Here is a 19,887-nt window from a genome sequence, read left to right as displayed (position 1 = left end):
AGTTGACCCCTTGAGATTTCCTGCAGGCGGGCAGGAGAGTGTGGCTTCACCCAAATGCCTAAGCCAAACCGCTCACATCTGTAATCAATAAAGTTGTGGCCTAAGTAACCATTAGCTCAAAATATTTGTGTCCCTGAGTTTATTATCTAAGGTGAATGGTGGGGTCCTGGGGCCTCTGCTCTGTTGATAATTAACTGGGATGTTCTCTGCTCTTAAACTGAGTGTTTAGCCTTATACCATGTGATGAAGGTATTCAGTTGCAGATTTGGCATCTTGGAAGGGGGGTGGCTGTTTTCTTTGTTTTCCCCAGGCTCCATGGGAGAAGGATGTGTAAATGATTCACTCCAGGAGCAAATAGCCTTGGGCTGAAATGCAGGCTCATGGAGCCTGTGTGTGAGAGAGAGCTATGTTTGTCAGCTGTGATTATAAGTCATTTTATTTCTAAGATGAACCTATCTCTTGGACAGGCACATGTCTTACGGAATTATTTGGATGTATCATTTTGAACATTATGGAACTGTTTTTGAAGAGGTTGAGGTTAGTAAAGCTTCGAACAATAATTCAGGGTCTGGACAATGTTTTATTCCAAAAGGAGTCAGTTTTTATGCATCCAGTTGCTTCAAGCTGTGCAATATGAATGTCTGCAATAATTTTTACATTTGCAGCTTAAAGCAGGACAGCAATGTTTGGGCTCTGGCTGCTGCTACACTGTCCACATTTGGAAGCACCCAAGACCAGGCTGATGAGCAACTTGACAAATAGTTTCCACTAGCAATGAGGGTTTAAACTACCCTGCACTGATGTGTGTGCCCTAGGCTCCAACTTCCTGGAGGAAGGTTAAAGGGATAGTGTTCTGTTTTGCTCCGGAGGGACTGTGAATTCTCTCTTTTTCTGGGACTGCTGAACCCAGATCTCCTGGACTGAGGGGGTTTGGGGGGAAGGTCTGGGACCATAGAATCATAGAATCATAGAGTTGTCGAGTTGGAAGGGACACCAAGGGTCTTCTAGTCCAACTCCCTACAATGCAGGAAGCTCAGCTAAAGCATCCATGACAGATGGCCATCCAACCTCTGCTTAAAGGTAAAGGACCCCTGACAGTTAAGTCCAGTCGCAGACAACTCTGGGGTTGCAGCGCTCATCTCGCTTTACAGGCCGAGGGAGCCGGTGTTTGTCCACAGACAGTTTTTCCGGGTCATATGGCCAGCATGACCAAGCCACTTCTGGCGAAACCAGAGCAGTGCACGGAACCGCCGTTTACCTTCCCGCTATTTATCTACTTGCATTTTTGGAGTGCTTTCAAACTACTAGGTTGGCAGGAGCTGGAACCGAGCAACGGGAGCTCACCCCGTCACGGGGATTCGAACCGCAACCTTCTGATCGGCAAGCCCGAGGCTCAGTGGTTTGGACCACAGCACCACCCGTATCCCAATAACCTCTGCTTAGAAACCTCCAATGAAGGAGAGTCCACAACTTTCTGAGGGAGACTGTTCCACTGTTGAACAGATCTTGCTGTCAGAAAGTTCAGAAATAATCTCCTTTCTTGTCATTTGAAGCCATTGCTTTGAGTCCTACTCTCCAGAGAGGGAGAAAACAACCTTGTTCCCTCTTCCATGTGACAGCCCTTGAGATATTTGAAGATGGCTATCTTATCTCCTTTTAGTGTCCTCTTTTCCAGGCTAAACATACCCAACACCCTCAAGCGTTTCTCATAAGGCTTGGTTTTCAGCCCCTTGCTCATCTCTGTTACCCTCCTCTGCACCCATTCCAACTTGTCAACATCTTAAATTGTGGTGCCCAGAATTGGACACAGGACTCCAGGTATGGTCTGACCAAGGCAGAGGAAGACACCACTATGGCCTCTTGCTTGTGCTTCCTCGTCCTCCTTACCTGAATTAACCAAAGCAATTTCTCCAAATATCTGCCATGAACTTCCTGCAGCTTGAGAGACAGAACAGGGAAATACCGCAATGTTTATTGCAGATGCAAGCTGATGTATGGCAGCAGTTCCTTCCCCCACTCCCCACTTTATTTATTAATTATAATTTTTAAAAATGCGAGCCCACCCATCACCGATACAGGTGTGTGGATGGTCACAAGGCTGGCATAAAGCAGATGCTGGCTGATGTACGGCAGCTGTTGTTTCACTTTATTTATTTATTATTTCAAATATTTATGGCTCATCCTTCATCTGTATGGATACCTGGACAAGTAGAAAATAAATCATAAGATACACAACGGTAAGGCAATAAAATACATCATTCAGAACAAATAAAGGCAGCTAAAAGCAGCAGAGCAGGCCAGCAGGGAAAGATGCCTCCTGTCTCCCAGGTTGTAGTTTCCGTACACCTGAGCAGATGCATCTTGTGTCTGCTGCTGCCCAGAGTCATTGTTCTTCCTGCCGTAGTCATTTGGGCATTCAGACTGTACAGTGAATGTGAATGGGTAGAAATGGATGCATCTTCAGTTGAAAGTCTAGCATGGAGGTGCGTAGGGCTCTCCTCCAAACAACTGAGAAGGAATCCTTAAAAACAATCCGCTCAAAAAGCCTACTCAGAGGAGGACCTCTGGTACTTTAATTCCTACCATGACCACTACATGCATCCACTTGGACATTCAAGGCACACTGAAATTCTTGCACATGGCTGCGTGGGAATCTGATAAAGCCATTCCTTAGTGTGGGAGGTGGTGAGGAGGGCTCACTATACCTGCCTTCCTTAGCTAGGGCTTAGACTTGAAAGGGCAGGGACTGGAAGAACCTGTTGCCCTCATCTTTCCTCAAGCTTTCAACAATTTGTGCATCCAGAGAGTTCTGCACTGATATTCACCGGCTGGTGCCTGGCTGGCTTACAAGCTGCCCGTTACAGGCTTGACAGAAACTACACCCCCCCCTTTGGAGCTACGCATTATGGGTTCCTGAAAGTGTCTCCATCCTCATGACAATGGAGCTGTGCTTTCTGACACCTTGCTCCCCCTCTCAGCTAGTGGCTCTATTACTGAGGTGGCATTGTGGCACCAGCAGGCATCAGTCTGTGTCCTGTATCCTGGTGGGGCAGCCTTCTCCCTGACCATTGTATCAGATTGGTATGCAGACATAGGACTCTCAACAAGGGTTTTTTTTCACTCTGGAAAAATGAGCCCACCCAACGTTCTTTGGTCTCTATTTTGTGACCCACATAAGGTAAAGATGTCCACGCCAATTTCTCTTTTTCAGACAGGATGCAAACTTTGCCTCTTTTACATGTCGCATGGCTACTGAGTAGACCCTGCAGCCTTGCCCCCTTCCCCCCGGCTATTAATTGTATTACATTTGATTATTGATTTAAAATTGTTTTTATAGTTACATTGAATTTAGAGATTAGATTAGGAGAAGCTAAGTCCATTTTTTTACACAATTAAGAAATAAATATAGTGGGGGGTCTATCTGGGGAAACGTCATAGAAAAGGATAGCAGTCCTTGATTTATTCGAGTGTTGTATGTTGGTAATTAATAGTAGCATCATATCAAAAGTCCCCAAACCAGGAATTGTTTTATGGGAAATGTGCATCTCAAAGTTAATACTTTCCATTGGGCATTGTCCAAAATGAGCAATCTCTGAGAAGCCTCATCCGTGTGAGAAGACACTTTGAAAATAAATCTAATTGCTGGGCCATCTCCCGTATATTTTGTAGTATGAGAGATTTTCAGGAGGGATGCGAAGAAGGAAAAGACAGTCACCTTATGAACCAAGTAAATGAGTTTTTTGCTACTCCCACGAATACGCCGGCTGGAAGAGGTGGTACATGATGTTCATCTGTCATGTTTCACCAGAGCCGCTAGTAAGTGACAACAAGCCTCAGTTTGTCTCTCTTGGGCTTAAAACTTTTATGAAGATGAATGGTGTGCGTCACATCAAATCAGCACCATCACAGCTAGCAACAGCTTAGGTGAAAGATTTGTTCAAACAACAAAACAAGCCCTGCTTTTCTCAGAGGAAAGAGCATCTGTTCATAAACACTTGGCTAATTTCTCATTATCTTATTGAAACAGCTCACACCATTGCAAGAGGGGTCCCCAGCATGGCTAATGCTCCCACTGACAGTTGGGGACCTGCTTTGATTTGCAGAGATCACTGAGTGTGAGCTACATTTGTCCAGGTATATCAACAGGGGAACAAATGAAAAATAGCAAATTCCAATAGCTGCAGGCAGTATTGCTTGCAATTGGACTACGGAGGCAAAGTGGGCTCCTGCCCCAAAAATGCATAATTTTGCTTCTCCCTCTGGAAACATCAAAAAGCATTGCATACTGGAGATATGTTGATGAACCTTCATCAAGTATACAGGCCCCTCATTAAATGAATGATCTGTTACCTCTCAGCTTGTTTGGACAGGAGCTTTGCACACTCTGTAAGATGTAAGAGATGCAGGTTACACATATAACAGTGTGAGATGGGACTTCATGTGTGGAATATCACTCAGAATGCATAAAAAGCTCCTGCAAGGAGAGATTTAGCATATCAAAGATAAATGTAGTTGCCAGCCAGCCAGCAAACAAACTACCCTATGAAGGGCATAGCTGCGATCTTTTTCTAGTGTAACTTGGGGACATTGGAGAGATGAGAGGGTGAGGCAAGCAAAGATTGCTGCTTCTTTTCATTCCTGTACTGCGGCAGTGGAGAATTTGTTAGACTCCAACTCCCATCAGCCTCAGCCAGCATGGCCATTGGCCGGGAATGATGGGAGTTGGAGTACAACAACCTCTGGAGAGCCACAGGTTCCTCGTCTCTGCTCTGCATCCTGGCTTGGGTGAGCTTGCCCACAGAGCAAGTAACTCAAGGGATAAGTCAGAGTACCATAGCACAAAATGTGCCTATGTCAGAATAAATGCTGCCCAAACAAAATATGCATTTCAGGCCAAAGGCAGTGGGTGAAAAACACAACATGAGAACCATTATTATCATCCTTACTAATCTTCATGATCAATTATAAAAGGAGATCAGAGCCTGATGGTCATTGAGCAAAATAACCCAATCTTCTCCATCAGCATTTTCATTTCTGTAGTAATGCAAATCCTCTCAGTGCATACATGGCTCATTTGAAGTTGGTTGCTTTTAAAATAGAGAATGGACAAAATGTGAAATAAATTTGGTTTGTGGAGGAGAAAGAGAGGCTTTTTGCTATTTCTTCATGAATATCTTTTTATGGTAATTGTCAATGAAATGAACAGTTCATAAAGAAAAGAAAAAAGACAGAGCAAACTGAACAAGAGAGATAGGAGTAAATAAAAAATATAGATGTAGATTAGTGGAGAGAGAATAAATGAGAGGGCAAGAGGGAATAGTGACCTACTTAGAAAAAAAAATTAAAGGGGGGAAAAACAGGGTGGAAGATGGAGATGTGTGGCATGCTGAGAAGGAAAGGAGATAATGGGGAGGAGAGAGGCATTCTAAATGAGGTGAACAGGCAGATGCTCACTGAGACGGCTCAGGATTATTGATGGATTATTGATCCAGGGCATGTAGCAAAACTGAACCTACTGAAACATTACTTTTCTCAAGAATAGCTGCCATTTCAGTTCAATGGTATGATCAGAGAGTAGAGAAGAGCTGAGCACATCTCTGAATACCATGGAATTATGAATAATTGCAGGTCAAAGGATGACATTGTGCGCATAGCTCACGTCCAACATTAGCCTGGCATTCAGTTTTAACATATATGGTGATGCTCCATGGATAAATAGGAATGAAAATCTTAGTAGAAGAAATAGTATTGATCTTTTGATAAAATGCTAGAACAAAGACTTTAATCAGCAAACTGAAACAGAAACGGCTGAAGCCTAAATAGTATATATTCAGTGCAAAATTGTTTATCATTTACTAGATCTCTATATTAAAGGGCATAGGTGTTTAGGCAGCATTCCATGCAGGGGAGAAGACCAAAATGACAGTCCTTGAATTAAAGTGCAGTAAAAATTGCAGTGCAGGAATCTTTTTGATTCACATTTATAGGATGGTGCAGTGCTGTATGGGCTTTATCATGTGGGGTTGTATAGTGTTTTATTCTGGTCCTTTTAATTTTACCACCTTATCCTAGCATGGTTACATTTCCTTGTTGCTCAGGCAGCCTCACTGGGAGCCTTTGAACCTCCCATTGTTTCTAAAAATGACACTTTGCAAGATTCACCTGAAGATCTTTCCATTTCCTTTTCACTTTTTTATCCTCTGAGTCATTTTCTGTTTCCAGCAAATCTGTTGCATTTTTATCCCAATTGTCAGCGTCAGTGATGCACACAATCGGTTTCATAGGCAGCTGGCTGGTGGTTGCTGAGAGATCAAGCTGAGCCTGGAAGCAGGTAACAGCAAATCTTTGGGGGGTATTTCAGAGTTGTGGTATCTTACTGGGACAGGAGATGCTGGACAACAGATGTCAGCCTATAGTCAGGGTCTGCTCTTCAATTGAGGTAGCATGTAGCCACCTAGGGCACTACCATTCAAGGGGAGCTCTCCATGGTACTGATTGAGTTGATGTTAGTTCTTTGCTCACAGGGCTGATGGAGGGCGACAAACAGAAACACCACCAAACAATGCAGCTCCATTGTTCAGGCATCTGTGGGGCTTGAGAGGTAAATGACAGTGGTGGACAAAGATAGTTAAGGGGGCCAGAAATGGGAGGGATGTGGGAGGTCTTATGCTCCAGAACTGAGACAGGACTGATAGGCCAGCATCCTTACTGTTTATCCCAGACTTAAGAGATGAAACAGGATGCCAGAGACAGTCAAGACCCGCCCTGACTTCACTCTTTTTGTTCCCATCTTACCTTGAGATGAGCAGGTTCCTTGCCTGGCCATCTCCACAGCAGATGTTGACAAGGAGCTAATGTTTGTTGCCACAGGGCTAGACTGCTGTTGGTATGTGGCAGAGAATGGGCAGGCTGGGCAAATCAGAACCAGGGTTAGGAGTCTCAGGCTCAGTTGAGCTGTTCTTTGTCTTCCCCAGCTGCAAGCATAGTGAAGATGAGGGTGAGAGTTGTGTTTTGTGTCCTATCTGTGTTTATGAGAGTGTACAAGAGGATGTCTGAATGCATAAGGAATCTACTGCTATCTGCTGTAAAAGGAGCTCAGTAACACTGCTTGCTTCTGCCATGCATTCACTGTTACATTCACTAGTCTCAGCCTTATATCTGTAAAATGAGCAAATATTTTCTACATGCTTCATTCATTGACCATATGTTGTAGACTTGACTTGTAGTGTGTGGCTTGGCTCATTTCCTTTCTATTTGCACTGCCTGCAGGCCATTTTCCACTTTCTGATTGTGGCACAATGGCTGTCATGTTGTGATCTAGGGTTGTCTAATATGATAATGGATGTTATTCTGTCCAATATATAAAGAGTACTCGGGCAAGGAATGTTAGACATACTGGGTAGAATTCAATGTATCACTAAGAGTGCAGGGAACAAGGTCTGCTTGTAGAACTAGACTTTTCCACCCTCGTGTACCCCCTAAACTTGTTCTGGGGTCTCCCGCAGCCCTCCAAAGCAAATTTAGGGGGTGCAGGAGGAAAGAGGGGGGATGGTCCCATTGCATAAGCAGACTTTGTTCCATGCATGCAACAACTTTGATGGAGTTGGGGGAGGAGTTAATAGCCAGCAGCAGCTTGTGGGAGCTATTGACCAGGAGCTCTTGACTAAGTCTTGTAAACAGGGGTGTTTGCAAGGGCATTTAGCAGGGGAGTTTGAAGGAGAGGCCCAGGTTGCTCTCTCATAGTGTACATAGGAGCAAGAGACAGGGACCACTGACCAAACCCAAATAGACTAATGGTTCCTCATCTTCCTGGAAAAAAGTGACAACTGGGGTGCCACAGGGTTCTAGCCTGAGCCCATTGTTGTTCAACATCTTTATAAATGGGTATGTTTAGCTTGAGAAGAGATATGATAGCCATCTTTAAATATCTCAAGGGCTGTCAAGAGCAAGCGTGTTTTCCCCTGCTCCAGAAGGTAGGACCCAAACCAGGGGTTTCAAGTTACAAGAAAGGAAATTCCAGTTAAACATCAGGAATAACTTTCTGACAGTAAGAGCTGTTTGACAATTGAATAGACTCCCTTGGAAGGTGGTGGACTCTCCTTCTCTAGAGGTTTTTAAGCAGAGTTTGGGTGGCCAACTGTCATGGATGCTTTAGCTGAGACTCCTGCATTGCAGGGGGTTGGACTAGATGACCCTTGGGGTCCCTTCCAACTCTATTATGCTGTGAAGCCTATTACTCTTAATAAACAAAGAGGATTCTTGGACTTTGAAATGGCTTTGCAACTCAGCCCTTGTAAGAAGTGTTTCGTGTCCCTGAATTGCCAATAAGGAAGAGGAAGATGTGGCTCAGTACTATTTTAGATTAAACTGATTCAGAGCAATCAAAGTAGGATCCAGAAGCAGTAGACTAGTAGCTCATCCCTTACAATGGCCTTTTGCCATCCTTGTAGCATCATGTCCTGGCATTAGCATGAGGTCAGGATGGGTGTTTTGTAACTTGAGCTGATTTTACACCTACAAGGCAATCTTGCTATGCTATACAGTAAACACCATGTTACAATGACAGTGTAGAGTAGCCTGAAGGGAACACAAGCATCAGAGGGCTGCAAAGGGTGATTTTATACATCTTCCTGCAGTGCAACTCAAATTAAACCACACTCCCAAGCTAACGCAAAAAAGCATGGCAGCTGTTGGTTCCCCTGAACACCTTAATAGCAGACTCACTTCAGTGTACACATCTGACCCACTGCCGACCTGTGCAGGAGGAAGTTCAATGTGGTAATGAGTATGTTGCACTTTCACGAATCTCCATTGCTACGGGTCAGTGGTGCCTATTCAAGGAGATGAAGTACCACACTCAGGGGAGCTGCGTGTTACAAAACAGTGGCATATAAACATAAAAAGTCTAGCAAAGAAACTTCAGAGCTGTCAAACGCTACATGCGGCATCCATCACAGTGAACATCAGGATTTCTGAAAGATCCTGGAGAATCAGGGGTTTGGCGTATGCTTGCTGCTACTTGAGAAACGTCAAGCAAATGGGTGACTTAGAGGGATTGCAGTGAAGTTTCTATTGCCGGGTGAATGCTAGTTGGGAATGTTCATGCCGGTTTTGAGGCGCAGAGGCACGGATCAGGGGCCAGAGCACCAGGAAGCCATCACAGCCACCTTTCAAGCACCTCAAAACTATTCTATCCTTCTAGGGAAAGCTCAATCCTGAACACAAATAAATGCATCTTGTATTCAGCAAGTAATAACAAAAGAAGACCTTGCAGGATCAGACCAAAAGCTCATCTAGTTCAGCATTCTGCTATCACTGTGGCCAATCAGTTATACTTTTTTCTCCAGGTATCAGTTGCTCAAGCATCTTTCTTTTACACACTTTATTATCTTTCTCACAGGCTGTCAGTGCATGGTTAGAGAGACATTTGTCCAGCAACACCAGTGATTGGATATGTACTGTAATGCCGCACTTTGTGATGAGGCTAACATTGCCTGTTGCTGCTTTCTGGGTAGCAGAATGTTCTTTCTAAGCTAAACATTCATTCCTTACACCATTCCTCACTCGCTGTTTATTCATATTAAACCAGTGGCATTAAACACTGGTGGAGTGTAATAAAACTAAGGATAAAGGCAGTTTATAAGGAAAAGATACAGAGTTTATACTTAGAAGTTTAACTGGGGAGATTAAAGGCATCTTATAAGGGAAGAACAAACAGGAAAGAAAGAAAGAACGTACATGACTACATAGATCACAAACACACCCCTAACATTGAGAGGTGTAACAATAGTCATCTTTACTAATGGCTATTGATAGCCTCATCCACCATTGCAGTTGCCATTAAGGAACCTTTTAATGAGGGTGAAAGAGGAGAGCGCAAAATATGGTCTGAAGCTCAGTGGTGGCCACTGGTCCCACCACCTCCTGGCAAATAGAAGGGGAAGAAATGGAGGCAGTGAGAGATTTTACTTTCTTGGGCTCCTTGATCACTGCAGATGGTGACAGCAGTCACGAAATTAAAAGACGCCTGCTTCTTGGGAGAAAAGCAATGACAAACCTAGACAGCATCTTAAAAAGCAGAGACATCATCTTGCCAACAAAGGTCCGTATAGTTAAAGCTATGGTTTTCCCAGTGATGTATGGAAGTGAGAGCTGGACCATAAAGAAGGCTGATCGCCGAAGAATTGATGCTTTTGAATTATGGTGCTGGAGGAGACTCTTGAGAGTCCCATGGACTGCAAGAAGATCAAACCTATCAGCCCTGAGTGCTCACTGGAAGGACAGATCCTGAAGCTGAGGCTCCAATACTTTGGCCACCTCATGAGAAGAGAAGACTCCCTGGAAAAGACCCTGATGTTGGGAAAGATGGAGGGCACAAGGAGAAGGGGACGACAGACGACGAGATGGTTGGACAGTGTTCTCGAAGCTACCAGCATGAGTTTGACCAAACTGCGGGAGGCAGTGGAAGACAGGAGTGCCTGGCGTGCTCTGGTCCATGGGGTCATGAAGAGTCGGACACGACTAAACGACTAAACAACAACAAGCCTCATCCACCATTGCAGTGACCAATCCCCCTTTAAAAAGTCTTCAAGCTGCCACATCTTGTGGGTCAGTTATCCATTGCCAAGGAGTCCGGAGGGTTCAAAAGACCCAGCTCTCTGGTTTGCTGTTTCAGCATGGAAGAAACAGACCCAAAAGGGGTATATTTGGATTGCCAGGTAGAGATGATGCTGGAAATTTCAGAAACGATTGCTGCCTTGTGTGTAAGCTTTTGTTCTTCTTCAGAGAACCATTTCAGACATTATGTAATGCTCAGGGAGTGTTGGGCTTTGTGAATCCCCCCACTGGGTGCAAAGTGAAAAGCAAATTTATAATTGATGCCAAAGAACAGGCAGCATGAGGGACTGGTGCTTGCTGCATCCTTCACACGGTCATGTGTTTTAGAGCATTTCTAATGCAGGAGACAAGAAAGGATTTTAAAGGGAGGATGAGGGTAGAGATAATATCAAAGGCAAGCAGATAGAGAGCCCTGCAAGGCAACCCTGTGCATGTTTGCTCAGACATAAGTCTGTCTGCCTTCCATGGGACTTTTTCAATCGTGCGTTTAGGTTTGCTGTGTAAAGAGAGGGCTGGAAACATGCCGCTGATATGAAGCAAGACCAAACAATTCAGGGCAAGAGTTATATGGCCAAAAACAACATTTGAAATTATGGCGGCAAGCTAGTTGTTAAAAGCGTTGAAACATTTCCAAATCAAGGGTTTACATTCAACATGGATCTTAAGAAGAAAAGAAAAGTAATAATATTCTTATCTGGTTCCTTTCAACTTTCAAAGTGCTGGCTGCGGGGGAGAGGATAAAGGCAAGACAACAACAAATGTCATTACATTATTTTAAACTATAGACTAATTTATGGAATTCACTATGTAGAGCCAATTCAATTTCACTTTGGCCACATTACCCTGTGCTTGGAAGTGCACGGTATTTTCTCAGATCAATTTTCCATCTTTCACAGTTGGACAGTGCTTTGATAACTGTCTGCTTTCTTCCTCCTGCTGTAAAATTCCTATTTGAATAGCAAAATTTGATATCACCTTCCACAGCACAACAGGGAATTTGTAGCTACGTTGTCTGGGGACATATAACAGATGACACTGCTGTTTTTAAAAGTGTTGCTGGTCTTTGAAGGGAGAGGTAAAACGAATATTTATATATTAAAAATAACAATGAGGAGGAATAATCAGAAATTCTATGGTAGCAGCTGAATAGGCTCCACCTTAAACAGAAGCGGCTTGGGGTGGCACAACAAGAATCTGGGTCAATTATCCCTCAGCTTCCTTAACTACGAAGCTAGTGAGAACTGACCAATTAAATATACTGAATGTATTACATAGGATGTTACTCAACTTACAGATCCAGATTAGCTGATCCTGACTTGTTCTAGTAAGTATATATGTACAGTATGTACCGACACCATAAGAACAAAAGAAAAGCCCTGCTGGATCACACCAAAGGTCAAACTAGTAGAGCAAAAATATTATGATTACTATTACAGTGGTATCTCGGGTTAAGTACTTAATTTGTTCCGGAGGTCTGTACTTAACCTGAAACTGTTCTTAACCTGAAGCACCACTTTAGCTAACGGGGCTTCCTGCTGCCACCGCGCCACCAGAGCACGATTTCTGTTCTCCTCCGGAAGCAAAGTTCTTAAGCTGAAGCAATATTTCTGGATTAGCAGAGTCTGTAACCTGAAGCGTATGTAACCTGAAGCGTATGTAACCTGAGGTACCACTGTACTATTATTTCTTACCTACCCTTCACCATGAGGTCACAGAGCAGGCTACAATAATTTGAAGATACAATATTAAAGAGTGACCAGCCAGATGTTGCAGGGAAATGAGCACACAGGTCCAGTTACCAGTTGCTCTCGGCCCAACTAGATACTCACTGACAAAAGTCCCCTGGACCTGCTCCTCTTCATTATCATTGCACCTTGTTTGTTCACCTGCCTTGTGATCCGGCTCAGGTGTGGGGGGTCAGCAAGCAAACAAGGGTGGCAGTGAGAAGGAGGAATTGCCACTGCTTGCTTGCTCATTGGCAGTGTCTCTGGTGGTAGCAGTGATGAGGCAGAGGAGCAGCGGCAGTGAGGGGAAGACTCTGAGAGTATCTTTCCCAAAGGCCCTGCAGCCCTCAAGTAGAGTATGAAGGCAACAATATGCTGTTTACCAGCATATTGTTAGAGGCCCCCTGAACACGGAGACTCCACTTAGCCATCATGGATAATAGCTAATCTGGCCCACATAAGTTTTGGGTGGGGAAAACAGTCAAACTCTGACATGTGTGACAAGTACAGCTTTTAGAGAATACCACAGGGACCAGAAAATAAAAAAGGAGCTTTGTTATCCAAGAGACATGCTTGGGACCATGTTGGTCTCCTGTGACTCTCTAGAATCCCAAAAGCATAATTTGTAGAAAGCACCGTTTTAATCAATGTCATTCTTTCCAACAATCATTGATGTGCTTTTCTGGCATATTCTACAATTAGATACCCCCAGAGAGAAATGAACGTTTGGGTCATTTTCTTTTCACGGGGCTTTTGAGCTACTTTCTGTGTTATGGATTAGAGTCATTTGGACCATTTTGTTTCTAGGCGAGCGGGGGCACTTCTTCTTCCCACAAATCTTTCACACTTCCTTTGCACCTGCCGACAGGCGGCTAGGCCCCGGGGCCACAGGTCTCTCCTCCTCTCAGAGTGTTGCCAGTGAACAGCAGGAAGCAGTTTGACAAGGGCAGCCGTAAAATTAGTGATGTGGTAAAGTTCACGGTTCTGCTCATAAATTTCATTTTCAAAGAGGCGAAGCGTGAGATGAGAGGCCATAAAACTGAAGAGCCCAAGCTAGTGTCTGATTTGAAGCTTCGCTTTTGTGCAGAACTGCAAGCCAGCTCTGTCCGCTGGCCAGTTGCCATGGGGACGTGGCAACAAAGGGGAATGGGGATGTTATAGTCCCCAGGTCGGCAGTGCAAGGGAGCAGGATACTCCTGCCCAGGGAACTCTTAGCTCTGTCCATCACTGGCACGTACTGAAGCCCAGGGTTTTGTTTTATTCATTCGTTCGTTCACTTCAATGATATAAAGAATTGAAATGTTCCCTTCTGAAGTGAGCGTTGCCTTGGGCTGTTAGTTAAAAACACAATCAATACACGCTAATAGTTCTAGCACCATCCGCTAGAGATGCCTTGTTGAGGCAATTTATAGGAGATGAACATTTTCTTGCTGAAGCGCTGGCCTCATTCCTTCCTCTCTTGTCTGAGGGCCCTCTAACAATGGGGGGGGGTGAGGGGCTGCCACACAAACAATGTGGCATACTAAACTGCCAATGTATTTATTGGCCACCTTAAAATAATAAAAATGTATCCACTGTCCATTTTAAAGTAATTTTTTTATTCAGCCATTCTTTTTAAGCTTAAAGATAGCAGTGATACATATGGTCATTGAGTCAACAGTGTGATGAAAGCTAACGCTATTCTAGGCTGCATCAACAGAAGTAGAGTGTCCAGATCAAGGGAAGTAATAGTACCACCCGCGTCTGCCTTGGTCAGACCAAACCTGGAATACTGTGTCCAGTTCTGGGTACCACAACTTAAGAAGGATGTTGACAAGCTGGGATGTGTGCAGAATAGGTCAACCAAAATGATCATGGGTCTGGAAACTAAGCCTTACAAGGAGCGCTTGAAAGAGCTGGGTATGTTTAGCCTGGAAAAGAGGAGACAGAGAGGAGATATGATAGCCATCGCTAAATATCTCAAGGGCTGTCACATGGAAGAGGGAACAAGCTTGTTTTCTCCTGCTCCAGAGGGTAGGACACAAACCAGTGGCTTCAAGTTACAATAAAGGAAATTCCAACTAAACTTCAGGAAGAACTTTCTGACAGTAAGAGCTCTTCGACAGTGGAATGGTCTCCCTCCGGTAGTTGTGGACTCTCCTTCCTTGGAGGTTTTTAAGCAGAGGGTGGATGGCCATCTGTCATGGATACTTTAGTTGAGATTCCTGTATAATCATTATCATCATTAATGGGTCCTCTTCCACGTTGCAGGAATTGTTATTTGAGTTGGTGGGAGGGGGTTGTTCAGGGGGCTGTGAATATCTGTGACTGAAAGGTTTTGTTCCTTAGCTATTCAGATCAGCAGCTGTGTTCCTTCTCTCATGACCACCATGGCATGCTGAAGAACAGATTGTCATATCCTTGTTTGCTTACTCAGTTAATACATGAGGTTATGGCAGCAGAACCGTGAATAAGTCTATGAGTATTTATCTATGAATGAGTTTGGTAGAGAATTGGTTTTAGAGACTGACAGATGCTATGTAGCAAAGTGTATTTTCTACTATCCCATTCTCAGTTGGTGAAAGCATATTCAAGCTTTTGATTTTGCAAGGAATTCTTAATTTGCTCAAAGACTTGCACACTCACTTATAAACAGAGGCTGGCTCAGTAAGAAGTGTGACTCTCTCCCTCTCCTTCTGGTTTTGACAGAGAAAGCCCTTTCTAAGTAACTCTGATTATCCTTTGAAACACTGAGGTAGAAGGTTTTACTTGCCAGCGTCAGTAATTTGCAGCATGATATGAGTCACTTCTGAAGAGTGACCTGTACCATCTGCAAAGATTTTCAGAATCAATGTAGTGCATTGATATTTCTCTGAAAATTATACCAGTTTGAAAAATTGCAAATTACTACGCAGCTTCCACTTAAGTGCTTCTATTTACAGTGCTGTTTATTTGCTTACATTTTATGCTGCAAAAGTATGTGTGAAAAGAAACCGTGCTAATCACGCATTGTAAGTATTACCTGTGGGTGAAAGCTATCATAAATGCACCCCCTTTTTTGTCCACCCCTCCTGTTTTGTGGGTGCCAATTATATTTGATCCCTCGTAGCTGCTATGCAAATTTGTTAGACGAGCAGCAACAGTATTATGACACATAACAATAAAAATATGAAAACGCTTATTTGATTGCAGGTTTAATGGCTATTCATAAAACCCATGTTTGTGCAAGAGAAGCTATGAGGGTAAGAGAACAAATTGGTGCCTTTTTGCCCTAGAATAACCTAGTGCTCCCATTCACGGAATCTACATATCAATTGAAAGTTTTTTCAGCAATTACTATGATTTCAGAGTGACTAATAAGATATCAAATTTAAGGTTTCAACACATAGGTTTAGAGAGAAAAATAGCAGTTTGGCCAATTTATTCACAAAAAGAGAATAACTCAACGAAAGGGAGGAAAGGAAGGCAGCACAGTCTGCAATCTCTACATTTCATAGCTTCATCTTTCATTTAATCCCTCCCTTAGCTGCTAAAATGCTATGAAATATGTACGAGCATTATATTAGTGTTATTGTTGCTTTTATTGTTATGATTATTGTGCTTTAAAATTGTCAGCATGCACAGTGTAGGGACAGATGGTAATATGTGCTGCTAATGGGAAAGGGTTCAACAGAGAAGAGAATAGGCATTATTGTTAAAGTTTGGATCAGCTGATAGACTGTGCCTGGTATGAATGTGGGAATGTGAGAGACAATGAAGGGGGAATGATCACTCTGAAGGAATCATTAGGGACCAAGCCCTGCCCTGTGGAACTCCCTGCCACTAGAGGTCCACCAAGAACCACCCCGGCCTTCTTTTAGATGTCTTCTGAAAGCTGTCTTGTTTTCTTTTCCACCACCTAATTATCTACTAATGCTTTATTGCTCTTTTTCATTATGTTTTTTATGGCTACTTCTATTGACCTTATTAAATTTTGCATGTTGTACACCACCGTGATATATCTAATGAAATAGCATTCTGATCATTAAATAAACAAAATGTTTCATACAAACCCCTCCCCACCATCCATGCATTTACATGGGCTTCCAATAATATCCTCTTAATCTTGTGCCATGGGAGGAAGGAAATTGCAAGACAATGATGGCCACCACCATTATGAAGCCAACCCTGTTTCAACAATTAAAAAAAATAGTGTCCTATCATATCGTATTATATCATACACACAGCTCACCTTACAGTATCATAGAATTGTAAAGTTGGAAGGGACCCCAAGGGTCAACTAGTCCAAACCCCTGTAATGCAGGAATCTTAACTAAAGCATCCGTGACAGATGGCCATCCAACCTCTGCTTAAAACCCTCCAAGGTAGGAGAATCCATAAGTTTCTTGAGGGAGACCGTTCCACTGTCGAACAGCTCTTACTGCCAGAAAGTTTTTCCTGGTGTTTATTTGGAATATCCTTTCTTGTAACTTGAAGCCATTGGTTCGAGTCCTATCCTCCAGACCAGGAGAAAACAAGCTTGCTCCATCTTCTATGTGACAGCCCTTGAGATATTCAAAGATGGCTTTCATATCTCCTCTTGGTCCCCTCTTTCCCAGGCTAAACATACCCAGCTCCTTCAACCGTTCCTCATAAGGCTTGGCTTCTAGACCCTTGATCAGCAATGCTTTGACTTATGTTGTCTTTATTGCATAGTATTTGCAGCTTACAGTAGCCTCTGGGTCAGGGCAGCTGTGGCTGTTCAGATTTTGTTGAAATCCAGGTCCCATCAACTGCAGCCAGCATGGCCAGTGATCAGGAATGGTAGAAGCTGAAGTCAGAAGCAACAGCTGGGGGTCACTTGTTCCCCCCCCCATATGGTGTATGCTTTCTGATGGGTTTCCAATGACCCTCTTTTTAGGTTGCCCAAATGCAAGGTCACCCTGTACTTTTTAGGCCTGTTTAATAACAGACATTTTCTGAACATCCTTGTTTCTTCACTGCAGATCACAACCATTTATATCATTTGGGCCAGACAAAGAGAGAGAGAAGCCATTAATTCTGCCGGGTTGGGTAGCTGCATTTCCTGTTTTATTTGCTCTCCAGCAGACAACATTCTGTTTTGCTGTTTCCTTGGCATTCGTAGGTGTTCTTTTTTCTCTCTCCAGATGATATAAATTATTTGGCTTCACCGGGAGCATTTGGAGGATTTCCAGCAAAACCTTTTATCCAGCACCATGAGAAACAAAACATTCAGGAGGAACAGAGATTAACCGACCAAAATGGGTTTGTTCCCACCCCCCCAACCCCAGCTGTCAGTGTGACCTGAAATGAAAATTGTAAAAAAAATGTCAGCTCAGGTTGTGAACAGAACGTTTTATCTAGTTCTTATCCTGCCTTTGCTCCATGGAGCCCATGGCCACATAGGCAAGCTTCAAAGATGGCTTTGCACCCACCAAACCTTGCTTAGCTTCCGAAAGATTGACATCCCGGCTGCCTTCTGACCATGTCAAAGTACTTGCTCTTTTGTTTGTTTGCTAAAGTAATATAATAATAATAATAATTTATTATTTAAACCCCGCACATCTGGCTGGGCTTCCCCTGCCACTCTGGGCGGCTTTCAACAAAATATTAAAATACAGTAATGCATCAAACATTAAAAGCTTCCCTAAACAGGACTGATTCAGATGTCTTCTAAAAGTCTGGTAGTTGTTGTTCTCTTTGACATCTGGTGGGAGGGCGTTCTATAGGGCGGGTGCCACTACTGAGAAGGCCGTCTGCAAGAGTTTCTTCCCAGTGCAGATGCTAGCTTCAAAAAAGGGATTTCCCCCCCCCCCCCCGAGGACCAGGGCAGGAGAGGAAAGAGTCACATGTTCTCTCCATGCCTGCTCTGCTCCCATTAAAGATCAGCCTCAGTCATCCCCACTGAAACTATTTTCATTTAAAAAACAACCCTACAAAAACACACTTCCAGAGATAATGCAGGCAACTCCCCATTTAATGTGGGAGTTACGTTCCACGGCACCACACGTTTAAGTGAACACACATATATTAGGAAAACCATTGAAAAAGCCTGCATACGCCCTCTAAACCTCTTTTGAAGCCTTTGAAAACCCCTTTTAAAAACCATAACTCCACCAAACTCCACCGCAACCACTCTCTCCAATCCTCCTTTGTCAGTCTCCAACTCTCCACAGGCCTCAAAGGTTGGTGCAAAAGCTCTTGGGATTGCAAGGGCTCATGGGATTGCTAGATTCTGTTTCCGTGCCATTTGGGGGCTTTTTAGGGCTGCTTCCCCGCCCCTTTTCATGCCACTTCTGGGTTTGTGGTGATGCACACGGTTGTGGTCGCACGTGCCTGGAATTCATGTAATTGGGGAGTTCCCTGTACTACTAGATACCAATGTTCATATGTTAAATGGTGCTGGAAACTGTAACTATGAGGGGTAAACAAAGAGTTCTTTGAGGGAAAGAATGTGCATTGAATGTGCTTTAAAAGGATAGTGTGTGCAGAGTGCTGGGCATTGTTTTTTGTGCAGATGGTACCTCACATGCATTCACCTTTCACAACGAGATGTGAATGGCAGATTACAGTGGTGCTCAGAAGGGTTGAAAGGGAGGCAGTGAGATAGGTGTCCCCATGCTGTGGCTTGGCATTGCTCCTCAGCTCCTTCCACCTGGCCCTGTCCTATACTGGCGCCGATTCCCCTGTGCTGGAGTGTAGATTAAAATGGCAGGTACCTATTATGCTGTGTCTAAAAGTCAGCCTTGGCTGGTTTTCAACAGCAAGATCATTGGGGGGCTTAAGCAACAATCTCTCCAGAGTGTCAAATGTTTATTGGCAGTCTGGCATGCAGCACTTGGGAAGTACCACAAAGCATGTTAAGATTATCACGTTTCACATGTGCTGGTGGTTCCACCTTGCTTTCTTTTTAAGGCACCCGCCTACACAGTCCCTTTATATATTGTTGTGCTGTAGGAGTGAATTTGGAAGAGTGATCTGAGAGAAGAGTGAGACGCGGCTTGACAAATAGGTTTGGAAAGGGAAGATCAGGCAGCTGTGCTTCCAAGTCTCGAATGCAGCCAGAGTTTGCCCAGTGAAGGGCTTTTAAGAATGACAGGGCCAGCTTAGTCAATTCAACATTTTCATAGGCAGCCAGAGTGGAGCTAATATGATCAGTGTGGCTCAAAACAGAGAGCCAAGCACGCTGCTTGTTTCTGAGAGAGCTGAGAGTGCTAGAAAAACCTGCTGAGTGAAATTACAATAATCAAGCCAAGACTTGCGGCCACGTGGGTCTCTGTTGCTCTTACAAGGTCACTGCAAGATGCTGTAAATAAGGGCAAAGCCTATGCAAACTGCGCAACGGGGGAAAGCCAAACAGTCTCCTATCTTGTCCTCTGAATGCCCGAGACACAGAGGAAGGAAGAATGAAAAAGTATCCAAAGTGATGAAGGGAGCATCCCTCAACTCCTCCTCCTAGGAATCTAAAAGAGTTCACACTTCAAACACCATGGGTGTCTGCCACTTGTAAATGGGTCTTTGTCAGTGCTGTTTTTCTAGTAAAAGTGGTCACAAACTCCTCCCACAT

At 43.8% G+C, this 19,887-nt stretch overlaps 1 protein-coding gene across 1 annotated transcript in view; it reads left to right on the top strand.

The window, feature by feature from the left end:
• The first annotated feature begins 6,267 nt into the window (after positions 1 to 6,267).
• Positions 6,268 to 19,887, top strand: part of SYNDIG1L (synapse differentiation inducing 1 like) — a 94,467-nt gene continuing 80,847 nt past the window's right edge. The window contains exon 1 of the mRNA XM_083620482.1: positions 6,268 to 6,331. The gene's annotated coding sequence lies outside the window, so the exon portion shown is untranslated. The remainder of the gene's footprint in view (positions 6,332 to 19,887) is intronic.

This window comes from Podarcis filfolensis, assembly GCF_964270895.1.
Source record: "Podarcis filfolensis genome assembly, chromosome: 1".
Classification (NCBI taxonomy): domain Eukaryota; kingdom Metazoa; phylum Chordata; class Lepidosauria; order Squamata; family Lacertidae; genus Podarcis; species Podarcis filfolensis.
Note: the sequence above shows the minus strand (reverse complement) of the source record. Positions and strands in the feature narration are given on the sequence as shown.